An 18,545-nucleotide genomic window follows, 5' to 3' on the forward strand; every position below is an offset into this window, starting at 1 on the left:
GAGGCCCAGGCGAAGTCCGGGGCCCCGTCGCTGCCGTCGCAGCCGTGTGAGGAAGTGCGCAAGGTCGGAACCGAGTTCCCCCAACGTCGTGAGGATGGACGCCTGCTGACGCCGAGACGGAGGTAAGCCCGGAGGCCGAGATCGCCCCTGGTGCGCCCCCTGCTGGTCTGGAAACCACACCGCACTTGGCCCGGGTTGTCCCCTCCGTGGGAGTCCCCTCCCCTGCCTGCGCGACGGAGAGACCCCGCCGAGGGATCCTGTCCGTGTCCCCCCTTCTGTAATACTGAGCGCGGTGCTCTGTGAACTGCACCGGAGCATAGGGACCCGCTCCTCAAGTCCGGTCACCCTCCCCGCTGGAAGCCGCCCAAAGAACTGACTGACATTACCCTCGTGTGGCGCTTCACGCCACCGACCCTGCTTCTCCAGCCGGAGAGACCGGGACTGCGAGTAGCGCACTGTGTTATATGCTCTGCTCGAAAGTAAATTACATGCCAAGGAATGCGAGTAGCGCACTGTGTTATATGCTCTGCTCGAAAGTAAATTACATGCCAAGGAATGCGAGTAGCGCACTGTGTGATATGCTCTGCTCGAAAGTAATTACCTGCCAGGGAATGCAAGTAGCGCACTGTGTTATATGCTCTGCTCGAAAGTAATTACATGCCCAGGAACGCGAGTAGCGCACTGTGTTATATGCTCTGCTCGACCGTAGTTACATGCCCAGGAATGCGAGTAGCGCATTGTGTTATATGCTCTGCTCGAAGGTAATGATATGCAACTGATTACGAGTAACGCGTTGTGATAACTGTTCTACGCAAACGTTTCCACATGCAACTGATTGCGCGTAGCGCTGTGTTTTATATGCCTTGCTTCACAGTACTAGGGGCCAGTGGTCACGAGGAGCGCTCAGTTCGACAGGCGCCATGTTGATGAATCCAATGTTCCCCCTTACAAGTATTACGCTGTGTTAGACGGCCTGTTCAGGGAAAGACTTTACATAAGCGCGCACAGCGCTATAACCACCCGCACTTAGCCATCTGCAGTGGGTACATGAATGAGGTTAAGCACTGCATATATATCGCCAAGATTGCTGTATTTACTGATTGATGGTATTATGATGCATGTATCGCCTTGTTATTTCCTGAACTGCAACTGACCAGCTATACGTGGATAAACTTGAAGTATTTGCATAATTTAAACGGTGTGGCGTCACTTATTGTGTGTGTCCCTAGTCCATGAGAAGCGTGTGGTGTATGGTTGCTTAACACATAGCCCTCTAGTTGCCCGACCAGCTCGCACCACGTTACCGCCCTTAGGGCCTGGTGACCCCAGGTTCCTACAATCGCATAATGTGTTTATGCTGGTGAGGTTATGGCATAATGTGTTTATGCTTATGAGGTTGGCGCAGAATGCAGTAGTTACTGGTTGTGTTCTACATTTATTATTGGTTCTACATTTATTATGTGTACTTGTGATGGTTCTGACAGTGGCCCAATTGGCCCTGTCAGGTGTATGTAATCCCCTGTAAATATTGCCCAGTGCCAGTTGGCACAGTGTATATTGTGTGATTACTATCCTAATGCGTTTAATGATAATACAAAGGCTATTTTTGATATAACCTTGTATGGAGTTTCTTTTGTAGTGTGCCTAGTGTGTTGTTGCTGTGTGTGGGTTGTGCTTTACACATCACCACCGGGATAAGCCTGACTGCTCGTGCCAAGCTACCAATGGGGTGAGCAGGGGTTATCTTTGGTGTGTAACTCCCTCGTCCTGACTAGAGTAGTGGTCTCTGCCTGGCTTTGGCACAAGCCTTAGCCAACCAGAGATCCCATTTCTAATGGTAGGGACTTGCTACAGTTTATTCTGTAACCCGAGTACCTCCCAAGGATGGTGAAAATATCAAGGACAACTCATAGGAGGACTTGGGGGAGGTCAAAAATAGAAGGATGTTGACCGCATAAAGGGAAATGCGATCCTCCCATCCCGCCGTCCACTTGAGCCCTCAAATTGAGGGTCTCCAAAGGATTCACGCCGCCAGAGTCTCCAAGGACAGGGCAAAAAGGAGAGGCGAGAGAGGACACCCTTGGCGGGTCCCCCAGCTCAGGCCAAACATCAAAGACTTTTTGTGGTTAACTACCACCTGCGCCAGGGGCTCAGAATACAAGAGCCGCACCCAGCCAATGAAACCCAGGCTGAAGTCCAACTTAGTCAGGACTGCAAAGAGATAAAACCACTCTAGCGTGTCGAACACCTTTGTGTCATCCAGCGAGACCACCACCCCGCCTCCAGAATGGTGACCAGTCTGCCCAAAACGCCAAGAACGTGCCGTAGATTTAGCGTAGTGTTGCGCTGGGGCATGAAACCGACTGGTCAGGGTGGATGAGGTTGCAGAATACTGGTATCAGGCGATTTGCTAGCACCTTGGTAAGGATTTTGGGTTCGGCATTTAACAGAGAAATTGGCCTATAGGAAGAGGTGTGGGTCTTGGGCTTACCATCCATGTGTATCGTCAAGAATGTGGCTACTCGCTGGTCGTAAGGCAGGAGTCCCTTATTGCGGCTCTCATTGAACATATTGCGCATGTGGCAAGCAATAGCATCCGTTTTCAATTTGTAAAGCTCAATTGGCAGTCCGTTAGGACCGGATGCCTTACCAGTACGAAGGCCATGGATCGCTTGCGCCAGTTCGTCGTCTGTGAGTGCACTGTCAAGCGCATCTCTTTCGTCAGCTGTGAGGGTCGGCATTTGGATATTCCAGAAGAGCTGCTCCGATTCTTCAATGGAGGAGCTGGAGGTCGACCGGTACACGGAGCAGTAGTAGTCTGCAAATGTATTTGCGATTGCCTGTGGGTCAGTTATTGTGTGTCGTTTCTCCAGATTCGATGCTATCGTTGACTCACAATCTAGCCCTGGTATTATCATGCATCAAAGAGAAATTAAAGACATGGTCCCTTTTGCCATTATCTTTGTTAGGACAGTCCACAATATTCAAAATGGTCTCTTTGCCCCGACTGGTATATCAACTTCAGAACTACCCCAACGCAATCTCTTTGTCATGGTTTTGACAAGTTAACGAAGTCCTAAGTGGTTTCCTTTGGAGAAGGGGCTGCTCGTATCCCTATTCTTGCATGCTTCCAGCCCACATACTGTGGGGACATTGCCTCTGCAGATGTCAGTCCTACCTTGCAACCCCCCACTTGTTGATTGTCAATGACTGGTGGTATGGCCCCAGAGATAACCCAGCTTATGCAAATGAGCGATAGGCAAGGCCTCCCCGCTTGACTACGTATATAGTGGGAGAAGGGTGGGGTTCCTTCCCCCGGCGACCCAGGTGGTCATAGACTTGTGGATACACTCCCTCAGACAGGTGGGATGGTGGGGGAAACTGATGCAAGGGACACCTCTGTAGCAGGGCAATCTCCTTCAACAAGTGGCTTTATTGGGCAGCTTCCAGAAATGTATATGTAAGCTTGGAGATGTTATGCAGGGCACAGTGCTAAAATCGTTCCAGGAGCTGTAAAATGATGATCAGCTACATCGTAGCCAATTTTATTAATATCTGCAGCTCCACCACCCCTGTCTCCGTAATCTCCAGGAGGCGGCAGAATTAAATGATTTGGAAGGGAAGCTTCTAATGGGTGACTTGAGTACCCATAAGATCACCCAGATCTATCAGTCCCTGATTACTAATAGTTCTACCACACGGTCAAGCTTAAGGATGGCATGGGAGGCCAACATTAAGATTTGGTGGATGATGACTGGAGGCTCTGGAGGCTCCCTGGGCAGCAGCGATAGCAGTACGTCTCTGCTTAATACAATTAAAATACCTACCTAGGGCCTATTATACGAGGCTATGTCTCTGGCTCAAGGGGTATAATAGCTTTCCCTGTGTGCCTCCGCTGTGTGGTATAGGAGGATACCTTCCTCCAAGCAGTGTCAAGCTGGACGGAGGTAAAAGGGGGGAACAGCCATACAAAGCAGCTACTGTTTTTAGGGCTCACACTATCGAAAAGAGACATTGCCAGAATGTGGCCTGGAAAATGGGAGTGGACCCTAGCATGGGCCTCGAGGTAGCGGCTTTCCAGGCAAGGGGTTGCCCCTAAAAACACGCAAAGATATGGCAGCAATGGGCTGATTACTGGGGCATAATACTGTCCCCAGTCCCTACTATGGACTCCCATCTTGATGTCAAAGTCAAAACTATGGTGCCACCGCACAAGGGTCTGCAATGTGGGTCGAATGTTGAATCTGATTGGAGCTCTGTCGGGGACGGTGGGCGCGTGGGTAGGATGTCTGGGATTGTCAGTTTTTGTATTACAGTTGTTCATGGGGGTATATTTTACAACCTCCTATTTATATTTGTAGGCTGTTCTGGCCCTGACGTATTGCTAAAACCCAATCAAATTTGATGTGGAAAAAAACAACCGGTTTTAGAAGTGGTGTCACCTCAAAGGAACAATAACAACCTCTCACATTTTGAACACCTGAATGTTTAACTTGCATTGCTCCCACTCACTTTCTTGCAATGCCCAGAAAAATGAAAACTTTGAGTAAATGGATAATATAAGGCATTTATTTACATTCCATGATGGAAATGTGTGGAATCTGTGGCAATACATACATTGCCAAACCACCCAGTGTTCCTATGTGTCTCCAGATAAAGCTGGAATGCAATTTTTGAGGGTGGGCCTACTGGCCCCAAAAGCCAAGGGCTTAAAAAGCAACATGGACAATCTTTTTTTCCACTCAAAACCTAGGTTTTTGTTGTAGGGGTACCTATAGAATTTGAGGCCATGATCAGCTACTACCCAGTGAAATGTACAAAACCAGCATGTTTCCTAAAACTTGACAAACAGCGGAGTCCAGGTTTGTGTGGGTTGATTCGGATCTCAAGAAGTTTTCTTTCCCGGATGCCCTTTCAAACCTCAAACTTTTGGAAAAAACACATATTTACCTCACATTTCAAAGTGCAAAAATTATGGAATATGCAGCGAGCAACAAATGTCATACAACCACTGTTTACCCATCTCTCCTTACAACTACTGTACCCCACTTGTGTGGGTGCCCCAATAAACTGTAGAACAAAATGCCCTGAAATGCTACATGGACAGATCAGCAATAGAGGTAGCCTTGGTATTTGAGACCAGGATCAGCTGCCACCCATAGATCCTACCAACCACAGGCATGTTTCAAAAGTAGACATCCAGGAGAGTACATGGCGGTGTGCCTTGCATGGATCTCATTACCTTTTCTTCCACAAAATACCCTGCAAACCTCCAACTTTGCCTGATATAACACATTTTCCTTACATTTCGGTGAAGGCAAGGTCTGGAATCAGCAGGCATCCACAAAATTCCTACCACCTGACGTTACCCACCTTGTCCCAATAAAAGTGCTGCCCCACTTGTGCAGCTGAGCATAGTGTCGGCAACAGGACCAGATCAAACCTAGGTCAAAGGGAGTCCTCAGGACTCTAGGACCACCCACACAAGAGAGGTACCATTTTTATCAGAAGTAGGGGAATACTGGAAGGTAGGAAATGTATGGGTCCCAGCACATACGAGAACTTTACCTCACATAAATGTAAGGAAAATGTGTTTTTAGTCAAAGTTTGAAGTTTGGTTGGTTTCCCTAGGTGCCGGAGGAGCTGTGTCTCAAATTTCACAGCCAACAACATTGCAGAAGATGGTCCGTTTTTGGATAGAAAAATGTGGTCTGTCCATGTTGCATTTTGGGCCTTTACCTGTTGCAGATGCAAGGCCCTCCCACATGAGTGAGGAATTTATCGGGAGACTTAGGAGAATGCTGGGTAGAACATTTGTGGGTTCCTGTAGATTTCAGAAATGTGTTTTCAGCCAAAGTTTGAGGTTTGCAAGGACTTCTGGATAATAAAAGCCTGTCAAGAGCAACAGGCTTCATAAGAGGCAGGACTCTTCTGGGTGTCTAGGTTTCACAAATGTGGAGATTTACCGAGGTGCTGCCTGAGCTAGGGTCCAAAATTGATGCCACATTCAACTCCCCCAGGTGTCTAGTTTTCATAAATGTGCATGTTTGGTAGGTTTCGCTAGGTGTCGTCTGAGCTACAGCTTAAACTCCACAGCTACCCAAATTGTAAAGGGATGTTTCTCTTTGGAAATAGTTTATGTGTCCATGTAGTGTTTTGGGCCCTTTCCAGCACTGGGCACTTGGCACACCAATAAAAGTGAGGTACCATTCTTATGAGGAGACTTGTGGTAATGCTGGGTGGTTGGAGATTTGTGGCTCTCATCAGATTCCAGAACCTTTCAACACAAAAATGTGAGAAAAATATATATTATTAGCCAAAGTTTGAGGTTCGCAAGGGCTTTTGGATAAAAACATTGGTTTTGGTAGAAAAATTCGATCCGTTCATGTTGCACTGTGAGCCTTTTCCTGTGGCTGCAAGGCCCACTCACACAAGTGAGGTATAATTTTTATCAGGAGTCTTGGGACAACGCTATGTGTTGGAGATTTATGACTATACAGAGATTGAGAACTTTCTCTAACAGAAATATGAGGGAAATTTGTGTTGATCACCAAAGTTTGAGGTTTGCAAGGACTTCTGTGTAAGAAAACACTGGTGAGAGCCATGCAATTCATGTCAGCTGGGACCTCCCCGGGTGTCTAGGTTTCAGAAATGTGCATGTTTGGTAGGTTTCCCTAGGTACCGGCTGAGCTAGGGGCCAACGTCCACAGCTACCTGTTGGAAATGGCCCTTTTTGCAGGGTCATCCCTAAGCTTTTTGCCTCCCTCCTGGATTTTTCCTAACCTGTTTTTGTTGGCTTTATGACTCTGGGCACTTTACCACTGCTGATCAGTGCTAAAGTGCATATGCTCTCCCTGTGTAAATATGACTATGTGAATTGGTACATCCCTGATTGGCTTATTTGGTTTACCTGTTAGTCCCCAGTAGTGTGGCCCATGTGTGCCCAGGGCTGGTAAACCGAATGCTGCTGGTGGGCCTGCAGCACTGGTTTGCGCCACCCACAGAAGCAGCTTGTAAAGTGTGTCTCAGACCTGCCACTGCAGTGTCAGCGTGCAGTCCAGAACTGCCATCCTGGCTGTGAATTGCACCCACTTCCCAGCCCCTGAACCTTCCCTTGGCATCATGTGAGTCACCCCTATGGTAGGGTGCATTGTATGTGTAAGGTAGGACATGCTCTGATGTGTGTAGCATGTCCTAGTAGTGAATTACACCCAATTTCGTTTTCACTACTGTAAGGCTACCTGTTGTCCATAGGCCAGAATGGGAGGTCTGGGCTATTACATTCTATAGTCCTAACAGACCCACAGAACATGGTAGAAAAACGAATTTAGAATGCCTGAGCTCAGAATATTAAAATACATCTTTTAGTGAAGGTTATTTTTATATTCTGTGTTTGAAACTACCACTTTTAGGGTATAGGTACTTTCTTGCCTAAGCCTTCCAGTGTGCTCTGCTATTATGTGTATTGGCTGTCTGGTTTTGGAGGGACAAGGCAGGCTGAGTCAGACCTGGGTTGAATAGAGAGATCTGCCTTGGAGTGAGGGGAGGGGTAGCTCCTGCACTTGAATAGGGCTGTGCCTGGCAAGGTGAATGCTGGCTCCACCTCCCACTGTGCGTCTGAAGGCAGACCCCCTCTTTCTGAAAGGAAGGATGCAGCCTGGTAAACAAATTGCTCCAGGGCTGGGCAGAACTGGTTCTGGCTGGGTTCAGAGACTTGTGACTCCTAAGAACAAAGACTTTGGGGGTATAAATATTTGTGCCCAAACCCCTACAACTTGTATTGCTCCTGGACAACAAGAAGAACCTCTGTCCGTGTGACTACAGGAATCTGCAGGAGAAGGACTGTCCTTGTGCTTGTGTGCTGTTTCTGGGACTGGCCTGCAGTGGTTACTACTGGACTTGGAAGAAGAGGAAAAGGACTTTGAAGGAACTTTTATTTTTGCTACAGCAATCACCCAAGGGCTAGAAGAGAGCTAGCCTCCTGCTGGAGTCTCAGGCACATCAGACTCCACCACCAGCCTCCTGTTTCCTCCCAGCGAGGATTTCTATCTGCAGGTGAGGCTCCTGTGAGTTCCAGGGCCTCTAGTTCTACTGCTGAGAAGAGAGTGCTGAAAATCGTCCCCCGTTAGCGAGCTGCTGCAGCTGGTGAGCGTGAGAAAAATCGTCGCTCAGCTGTCGCCGAGCGCTCGCTAACCCCGAAGATTATCGCATCATCCGTCAGCGGGCCTGAAAACGCCCGCTATTCCGAAGATCGGCGCATCACCCGTCAGCGGGCCTGAAAACACCCGCTATCCCGATGTTCGTCGCAGCACCTGACTGCGGGCCTGAAAACGCCCGCTATCACGAAGATTGTCACATTGCTTGTTAGCGGGCCCCAAAGCGCTCGCTAACCCCAAATCATCGCATCAAGCTCATCGCAGCGCGGACGCCGAGCGCTCGCCATTTTCCCCGCATCGCATCAGGATCGTCGCTCCCTCGCGGAGCGCCATTTCCTTCCATCGCAGCAAGATTGCACACGCAACAGGCTCGGTGCATCATCCTCCCTTCGCGGCAATGATTTCATCGCATCACCGGCTTAGCGTGAGGGAGTTTGTCGCTTTCTCCTGCCCGCAACCCAGCGCATCATCCTCCCTTGCGGTAAGGATTCAACGCATCGCTGGTTAACGTGAGGAAATTTATTGCTACAACTCCTTAGCGACATTTTTGTTGCTTTGCTACGGAATCAAGATACTTTGTGAGTAAAAGGGTCGCAGAGACCACTGCATTGAACTGAGCATCATTTTGTGCACCTTGAACTATTTTTGCAGCATTTCTAAAGTAATTATATTTTTCTAGTATTGTGGATTTTTACTGTTATTGGTCTTGTGATTAAGTCTATATAAATATACCTATTTTTTATAACTACTTGAGTGGTGTCCATTTGTAGTGTTCCACATTATATTACTGCGTATGGTCATAAATGCTTCACACACTGCCTCTGAGATAAGCCTAGCTGCTCGTGCTACGTTACCACAGGGTTGAGCAGGGGTTATCAAAGGGTGTAGCCCTCTTACTCTGACTTAGGAAGAAGGGTCCCTACTTGGACAGTGGCCAGCCATTGTCAACCAGAGAACCCCATTTCTAACACTACCCAAAATGGAAAAAAGGGTTGGTTGATGTGTCTATGTTGCCTTTTGGGCCCTTTCAAGCCTCAGGCACTAGGCCCACCTGTACATCTGAGTGACATTTTGATCAGGAGACTTGGGGTAATGCTGGATCTTTGGAAATCTGTGGCTTCCCACAGATTGCAGAATTTCCATCCCAGAAACGAAATGTGAGTAAAATATATGGGGCACATTTACAAGGAATTGGCATAAGGCAGTGCCGCAAGTCATGTTGCTGCGTTGCCCGAAGCCAATTCAAAAGGGCAGGAATGCACCGTATCGAAAAGATACGCTGCATTCCTGTCCTTTTCAGCCATCGCCAGTGCACGGTTAGCAGCTGCGCACCAATGCAGGCAAGAGCGTCTGGGTTGTAGGGACACCTTCCTGCATAAAAACAATCATTTGAGAACTTCCCTCTTTCTATGTGTACTGCAGAATGCAGCACACATGGAACGAGGAAAAAACAAGGAGTGATAATGTTATTCCTTCTTGTTACGCCACCCCTGGGAAGGTGCATGGTTTTAACGAATTCCCACATTTCACCGTTTGTAAATCTGGGAATGTGTCAAAATGTAAGGATGTTGCTTGGGAACACCCAGTGCAACGCCCATGGCACGCCTACCCGACACAGTGTGAGGCAACGCAGTGACTTGCACTGTATTGCCTCACTCCATATCTACAAAGCCATAACAAGCCTGGCAGGGCGGTCTTACAAGGCCTTGCAGATATTGCTAAGCCCTTTACGCCACAGGAACATCACAAAAAGTGATGCTCTAGCGGCGCACAGGGCTTGTAAATAAGCCTCTATGTTGGTGGCAAACATTGGAAGGTTAAAAGGGCTTCCTGTTAAAAAAACATGGCTAGAGCCATGCAAGTCATGCCACCCTAGATTATCCCTCCTTTCTAGTTTTCAGAATTGTGCAGTTTTAGTAGATTTCCCTAGGTGCCGGCTGAATTAAGGCAGAAAATCCACAGCTTTCATATTACAAAAAAAATGAAGTTTTCAGTGGAAAAAGATGATGGGTCCATGTTGCCTTTTGGGGCCCTTTCCACTCGCTGGCACTCAGCCCACTCACACAAGTGAGGTACGATTTTTATCAGAAGGCTTATGGGACTGCTGGATGGTATGAAATCTGTGGCTCTCCATAGATTCTATAACTTTCTATCACAGATATTTGAAGAAACTTTTTTTATTGCTAAAATTTGATATTTTCAAGGGCTTCTTGGTTAAAAAAAACCTGGTGAGAGCAAAATAAATCATTCCATCCTGAACTCTCCCACCTGTCTATTTTTCAGAAATGTGCAGGTTTGGTAGGTTTTCCTAGGTGTCGTTTGATCTGGGGCCCAAAATCCAAAGCTACCCATACATTTTTGTTTAAAAGGTTGGTTTTAGTGTAACGTGTACATGTTGCCTTTTGGGCCCTTTTCTGTGGCATGCAGTAGGCCCACCCACACACGTGAGGACCACTTTTGATCATGAGACTTAGAGGAATGCTGGATGGCATGACATTTGTAATAACTCCCAGAGTTCCATAAGTTTTCATCACTGAAATGTGTAAAAAAAAAATTCCAATGTTTGAGGTTTCTAAGGGCTTTAGGTTAAAGAAAATCAAACAGAGTTGTGCAAGACATGCCACCCTGGAGAACCTTTTCAGAAATGTACAGTTTTGCTAGGGTTCCCTAGGTGCCAGATAAGGTAAGGCCCAAACTCATAGCTGTACAAATTGCAAAAAAATAGTTGATTTTCAGGAAAACATTTGATGGGTTCATATTGTCTTTTTAGATTGTTCCTGTTTTGGGCACTAGGCCCTCCCACACATTACCATATTTATTGGGGGACTTGTGGGAACCCCTGGGTAGTAGGAAATTTGAGGCTCCTCACAGATTCCAGAGATTTCCAACAAATAAATAGGAGGAAAATATATGTTCTTAGGCAAAGTTTGAAATTTGCAACCACTTCTGGGTTAAAAAACACACTGAGCGGCATGCAAGCCATGCCACCCTGTACGCCACCAGAAATGTACAGGTTTGTTAGGTTTGCTTGGCTGTGGCTGAGCTAAGGCCCACATTCAACAGTAATCAACATTGCAGTAAATGTACGGTTTTGGGTGGAAAACTTTCATCTGTCAATGTTGTGTTTTAGGCCTTTTCCTGTCACAGGCGCATGGTGCACTCACACAAGTGAGGTACCATTTTATCATGAGATATGGGTGATAGCAAATCTGTGGCTCCACACAGATTCTGGAACATTCAATCAGACAAATATGAGGTAAAAATATGTTTTATCCAGTGATAGGGGTTTGCAGGGGCTTCTGGGTGCCACACTAATGCCAGCCTGAAGTCTAGTTTTCAGAAAAGTGCAGGTTTGGTAGGCTTCCTTAGATGCCGGCTGAGCTAGGGCTCAAAATCCACAGCTACCCACGGATGGATTCTGCTGAATAAAATAGGATGCTTCCAAATTGCATTTTGGGGTGTATTGTATTGCAAAGAGTGGGGTACAATTTGCATCGGGAGACACCTCGTAACACAGAATACTAGAATATTTGTTATCACCAATTGGATTTTCTGCATCTGTGCCTTCGACATGTGAGCCAGTGTGTAAGAAAGAAGACATTTTGCAAAATAACTTTTGAATCACATGCTAGTATGGATGCCCACATATTCAGAGATGTACAAAAATCTACTTCTCCTACACACAACATCTGATGTACATTTCAGAAATACACAGGCTTCCCTCAGACCCATGTTTCACTCTTCATATTTTACCGTATGAATTGCTCCATAGTCGGTACAGAATGCAAAATCATTGTACGATGCAACTTAGTCGTTGACTCTGAATGCTTTTGGTTCTTGGAAAACCTATGAACCCTGCATAGTCCGGCAACCAAAATGGTGTCAAGGATGCAATGGTATCTTGCTTTTGTAAACCGGCCTTCATGACAAAAAGTTAAACATGAAAATGTTTCACAAATTGCAGTTTTTTCCTACTCTTGTTAAATAGTTGGTTTCTTTAAGAAAACCTTCAGGGATCTACGCAAATGTCTTCTTGCTGAATTCAGAATGATGTCTACTTTTCAAAAATGTATAACTTTCTGGGATCACCAAAGTGTTTCACACCTGTTTCCAACACACCCTGGAAGCATGTTGAAAGCACATACATTAGGATAAATAATCTACCTCTTAGTAAAATGGCAAAACGGTGATAAAACCTTGTTTGATAGCTATCTGCATGATCCTGAAAGCTGGAGATGGCGATTTGATCACAGCAAATCTTTCATTGTTGCTTTTTCTAGGGAAAATAACTTTTTTTTTGCGGTCACTTTTTCTAATTTTCCCCTAATAATTTGCTATATTTTGGCTATTTTCACAGTTCTCTACAAGGGAATACACAAACTTTGTGTACTCTTACGATTCCTATGGCGATGGGACAAAAAGACACACATTTGGTGTGGATACCTTATGTGGAAAAACATTATGGAGGCATAACAGAAAAACACCCTAGATAGCCATTGAGGAGCTTAACACTGTGGGGAAAAAGGCTCAGCAGTTAAAGGGTTAAGGGCCCAGAACCAGGCCTGGGCATAGTTTGCGGAGTTTTGGTACGCGGATTTCCGCAAAGTTACATAAAAACTCAGCGAAGTTCAGCGAGTGGCAAAGTGCAGTACGAACTGCAGTTTGTTCTGGTATTCCTGCCGCTCGGGTGGAAATTCTACCCAAGTGGCTTCTCGCGAACTTACCATTCGCGAGCGGGGAAAAAACTCTGCTGCACATCGCAAAGAGGAGTTATCTGCATTCCGCGAGCTCAGCAGAGTGCAGAGTGCAGAAAACTCCGCAAACTCCGCGAACTGAGTGAAGTTCACCGCCCAGAACCCAAGACTCAAAAGAGCCTTTAACAACCAGTATATCCTGGTGCCGAAGGCTTATAAGAATATTAAAATATTGTTCTAAATTAAAAAGGGAAAAACAGAGGGACAAACATTTGAATGTTGGAGTAGAAGGCTTATACCAGCCATTATTTTAAGCCCAGAGGTACTCCATTGTCTTCAATGAGGCTTTCAAAATGGGAAACAACCTTTACAACGCAGTCATTACATCGCACTACCTTTACATAGCAGTCATTACATCGCACTACCTTTACATAGCAGTCATTACATCGCAATATCCTTTACATCGCATGTCATTACAACGCAGCCATTACATCGCATGTCACTACAACGCATGTTATTATAACACATGTCACTACAACGCAGGCATTACATCGCAAGTCATTACAATGCATACCATTACAACGCATAGTACCCTTACACTATCCAACACTTACCCTACTGTTGCATTCACTGGAGTTAGAATAGTAATTATTACCTCTTTACTATCAAACACTTACCTTAAATGTGATGTAATGGTATGCATTGTAATGGTATGCGTTGTAAAGGTATAATGCGATGTAATGGAATGCGTTGTAAAGGTAGTTTCTGAAAATGCTATATAATGGCATGCGATGTATAATAATGCGTTGTAAAGGATGTTGTGATGTAAAAACTGCGCTGTAAAGGCATGCGTTGTAAATGTATGCGCTGTATCGTCATATATTCCATTGCTCTAATATTATTGTGGTAAACAAATATATTTATTTTGCTTTGCATTAATATAATAGTTCTCAAAAAATTGGTTTTTTTGCAAAAAACCTTGGTAGCAAAGGAATTTACACTGCTTTTAGAGGTGTTACATGTTGGTTTATTGTATTGTAAAATACATCATGCACCTGGAACCTTCTGTAACCTCCTGAGAGTAGTAGGGTCTCTGCCCCAGTGACCTGAATTATAAACACAATGTGGTTTCCTACCTGTGTTTCCACAATGCATCGTCATGATCCTGCAAGAGAAACAAAGAGCCAGCGATTAAAGACTTATCTTGTGAGCCATTGCTTCAATGCTTCAACAAACCTTGGGTAATCTACGTGGATAGTTTGGTTTCGAAGCAACATGGACTGCATGGTCAGTTTACCTGGATCTGGAAATAACACACTTTACATTGGCCTTTGTACAGTGCGTGCCCAACCTTCAGATCAGTCACACACTGTGATCAACCTCTTTCTAGAAACAGGGAAAGTCCCCAGGAAGTTTAAGGATGCAAGAGTAATCCCCCTACTCAAAAAAAACGGGAGCTGATACCACTGTTCGTCCTCTGAGGGGGCTAGGAGTGAGTTACCAGAGTGGCACCGAGTCGCATGGGAGCAGGGCATGTACTTCAACATACAAGTGAGCGCCTCTCTGGGGGTACTTAGTGCATGGGCCATGCTATATTAATCCTGGGGGTCTTGGTGCATCCAGGGCCACCAGGATCTCAGCTCTAATGGGCAGCGGTCTGCTCTATGACCCTTGGCCCAGCCTGTGTGTGCCATGCATCGTGAGTGTAGACTAACCCAGCGAGATGGGAAAGGTGGAAACACGTACACCCCCCCCCTCTTTACTCATGTTCTTCTCCTCCTCTCGAACATGGGGCTATTGTATGTAAAGCTCTTTTTCATTTCATTAATTAGTAAATCTAAGCTAGGACCCCGCCCTCTGCCAACTAACTGCTTCACACCATGTCCTTGATGGACGCTGCGTCTTGAGTGTCAGTATTCGAGTCACTTTGCTGTTTTGATGTGTTGTGTGCGTGTGTGTGTGCGTGTGTCCCAGTCGGTGCACAGAGCAGATCTGCGCAGGTCCCGCTGCCCCCTGGGGTGTCATATCCGGTGGTTTGCAGAGCGCTGATGGTCGCCCACAAGGGACCTCTGTGTAAAACACTGAGGGTGACATGCACCGATGTCATATCACTCCTCTTCCACTCAGTGCCACATCTCTCCTCAGCAAGCCTCAACTGCCCCACGTTTGCTGCGCCTCCCTCTTGTTTCTACAGCTCCCCCCCCCCCCACTCCATGCGAGCTCGTTCTGCAGCAGTACATTGTCTCTCACCTCCGAGGGCTTTTAACTCCCTCTCTTCTCATCCCATCTCCCTCTTCTCTCCTCCAGCCTCTCTGCCGCCCTCGCCTCCTCCGGCTCACCCCTCTGTCCTTCTGTCTGATTCTGCAGAACTGCCCTTTTCCAGACCCTCTGAAGCCCACCTCTGGTCTCTTTCCTCTAGCTGCTCGGACAGCTCCTTTTCACCTTCTCTCACTGCTCCTCCACACAGCTCCCTCCCTTCAGCTGCATCGCCACAGCCAGCTGGGGCACGAGAGGAGATGAGGGCATTTACTTCCCCTCTTCTCCCTCAATGTCCCTCGTTTCCTCCTCTTGTGCTCGACCTCACTCACCTGTTCACATCTTCTCCTCTCTCCTCCCTAACCTCTGCTCTCCCTCTCGCCTCTCCTCCTCCATAGCTCCTTCTGTATCTGCGCCTCTCCCTCCATAGTTCCTTCTGTATCTCCCTCTCCTCCTCCATAGCTCCTTCTGTATCTCCCTCTCCTCCTCCATAGCTCCTTCTGTATTTCCGCCTCTCCCTCCATAGCTCCTTCTGTATCTCCGCCTCTCCCTCCATAGCTCCTTCTGGATCTCCGCCTCTCCTCCTCCATAGCTCCTTCTGTATCTCCGCCTCTCCTCCTCCATTGCTCCCTCTGTATCTCCCTCTCCTCCTCCATAGCTCCTTCTGTATCTCCCTGTCCTCCTCCATAGCTCCTTCTGTATCTCCGCCTCTCCTCCTCCATAGCTCCTTCTGTATCTCCGCCTCTCCTCCTCCATAGCTCCTTCTGTATCTCCCTCTCCTCCTCCATAGCTCCTTCTGTATCTCCGCCTCTCCCTCCATAGCTCCTTCTGTATCTCCGCCTCTCCTCCTCCATAGCTCCTTCTGTATCTCCCTCTCCTCCTCCATAGCTCCTTCTGTATCTCCCTGTCCTCCTCCATAGCTCCTTCTGTATCTCCGCCTCTCCCTCCATAGCTCCTTCTGTATCTGCGCCTCTCCTCCTCCATAGCTCCTTCTGTATCTGCGCCTCTCCTCCTCCATAGCTCCTTCTGTATCTCCCTCTCCTCCTCCATAGCTCCTTCTGTATCTGCGACTGTCCTCCGTTTTACTCCCGACGCTCCATCATAGCTCCTCAGCAGCTCCCCCTGGCCTTGCAGCGCTGCTGACTCCTTCGCCTTTCTCCTTGCTCAGCTTTCCTCTCCCTTCTCTGTCCTGGTACTGTTCTAGCACCCCTTCCCCCTCGTGCCACCCCCTTCCAGCTCACCTCACGACTGTCCGCGTCTCTGCTCAGCTACAGCGTCTGTCAGTTCCTTCAGAGCTCAGTTCCTCCAGCAACTCCTCCGTCTTTATATCCTGTGGACTCCTGACACCTGGGTGCCCCCCACCACCTACAGTGCGCACGTGACTGGTGAGCTCGGAGGGCTCACCCCAGAGATCGCTGCCAATTGCTGAGGGGGTGGCAGGAAACCGACTAGGAGTGTCAGCCTGGCAGTGCCCGATGGGCTGGTCTCCTTTGGTTATTTGTCAGCCGGTTTTTTGGCTCGCTGCTTCGCTGCTTCGGTTCTTTTTGTTAATTCCCCTTATCTTAAAACAAACATTGCCTTGAGCAAGCTCAAATCCAGGCAGTCTCCGATTCCTTGGAAACCACGTCTACAGCCTGTCTTTACCAGTCCGAAACTGACCCAATCATGAGCCACCTTTCAGCTTTCGAGTCCACTAAGAAGGGCCACTCTGCTTGTGGTGCCCAGGCCTGTTTGCTGTTCCAGGCCGACCCTACCGATGAGGGGTGAGATGCGCACCCTCTCTCCGACCACAGCAGACTCACAGCCACCAATTGATGCTACTGGATTCCAGAGCCAACCTACCCTCACACTCTCCCCTTCCCCTGCAGTTTTTATTCCCAGTGCTGCATTTCCAATCTCGTCCACAGTTACATCTTTCAATCACCCTCCCTGGCTCTTGATATGTTGTTTTATTGAATTAAAAAGGGCGCCATCTCCCGAGAGTGCCCTGCACATGCAGCTAGCCAGGGCCAGAGTTGGCGAATGGTTCTATTTGAAGAGCGGGGTCTTTGGCTTATTGCAGCCCTCAAGAACTCGACATGAAGCTCTGATGTTTAAGGGCGGATCGCTTCCGACTCTTGGGGTCAGACAGGAGAAGGCCAGACCTCCGGTTCTGGTTCTGTGTGTGTGGGGTGTTTGCAAGTAGGAGTCCTGCCGGGCAGAGGTGTCTGGTTGGTTTGTGAAATGCGATTTGGCTATTGAGCCAGGCTGGGCCCATGTTCTGGAGGGCTTTGAAGGTGTGCGTGAGGAGTTTGAAGTCCTGCAGATAGCCAACCCCGAGTTAGGGATGAGAGGCACGCGCGTGGACTGGCGACAGCACATCTTTAGGTATTAGGCATTCAGGTACCCTGTACCGTGCAGATCTGTTGATGGAACATTACAAGAGTGGTGATGATGTCACATGCATGGATTACACATTGGTACACCCTGCCATTAGGGTCATGGGGAGGGTACCTTTACTCAAAATGGTGGTTTCACCCCGCCTCCTTGACTCTGTCCCTCATCTTCCACTCTGTTTTCCAGGTGCGTTCTTTCGGAAATTCGAACAACAAGCCGGAGACTTTCTCTGGACGTATCAAGATGCAGGGGAGCCCCAACTATACTTTGCGGCCCCCCATTTGGAGGCCTCGCTGCCCCACTGTGAGAAGTTGGCCTGGTATATGCTGGTCACTAGTTATAGTGGCCACCTTGCACCAGTCAAATTCGACTCTTGTGGTAGATAGGTTTAAGACAACCTTTTAAAGAAAGCTATCCTAGTGGTAGCTGTGGAGAGCAGCCTTCAGGCTAAGTCTCTGAGGAATGTAAAGCAGCTTGTTTTACCTTATAATCTCTTGAATTACCAAATGAAAGGGCACCACACAGGTATATATAGCAAATATATATGTATTTATTACTAGACACACTCTACTAATCTCTTTATGAGATTAGAAGCCAGATACACATTCAAAATTCAACGTTTCTCAATAAGTTAAGCACAAATATGTCTGGAGCCCTAGGGGCGTACCAGACCATATACTAAAAAAATGGTATAAGAATTTCGACTTGCAAAATGACAAGGCCTAGGGCCTGGGGAATCGCTGGGGCTTCACTACTGCAGTGTTAGCAGGTAAGTAACAGGCCCACGGGAGATGCGTGCAGTGTGTGTACACAGCCGCGGGTTCCCCATTGATTACAATGGTGCAAGTCGCGGTTTGATTTTTAAAGTTTTAGGGTACTTCGAGGAACTCTACAAGCAAGCCACTTAAAAGGTAAGTAATTCGAGGGCCAACAAACACTAGGGCACCGGAGTGCACGAGTTACCTCACCCTGGGAAGCCGGGTGCATTGGTGTCTTTTGGTGTCGGGTCGTGTAGCTGTTTTCTATGGAGACCAAAGAAGACTTGCTGCTTGTGTCGACTGAA

The 18,545-nt window shown here is 47.4% G+C and overlaps 1 long non-coding RNA gene across 1 annotated transcript in view; it reads right to left on the reverse strand.

Moving 5' to 3' along the window:
* The window catches only part of LOC146813614 (uncharacterized), a 35,952-nt gene extending 18,961 nt beyond the window's left edge, over positions 1–16,991 (reverse strand). Inside the window, exons 1-2 of the long non-coding RNA XR_014962879.1 lie at positions 16,348–16,991; positions 13,987–14,015 (exon numbers count right to left, since the gene is read on the reverse strand). This is a non-coding gene — a long non-coding RNA (uncharacterized LOC146813614). The remainder of the gene's footprint in view (positions 1–13,986; positions 14,016–16,347) is intronic.
* Positions 16,992–18,545: the final 1,554 nt, after the last annotated feature.

The sequence above is a fragment of the Triturus cristatus genome, chromosome 6, assembly GCF_964204655.1.
Source record: "Triturus cristatus chromosome 6, aTriCri1.1, whole genome shotgun sequence".
Taxonomy (NCBI): Eukaryota; Metazoa; Chordata; class Amphibia; order Caudata; family Salamandridae; genus Triturus; species Triturus cristatus.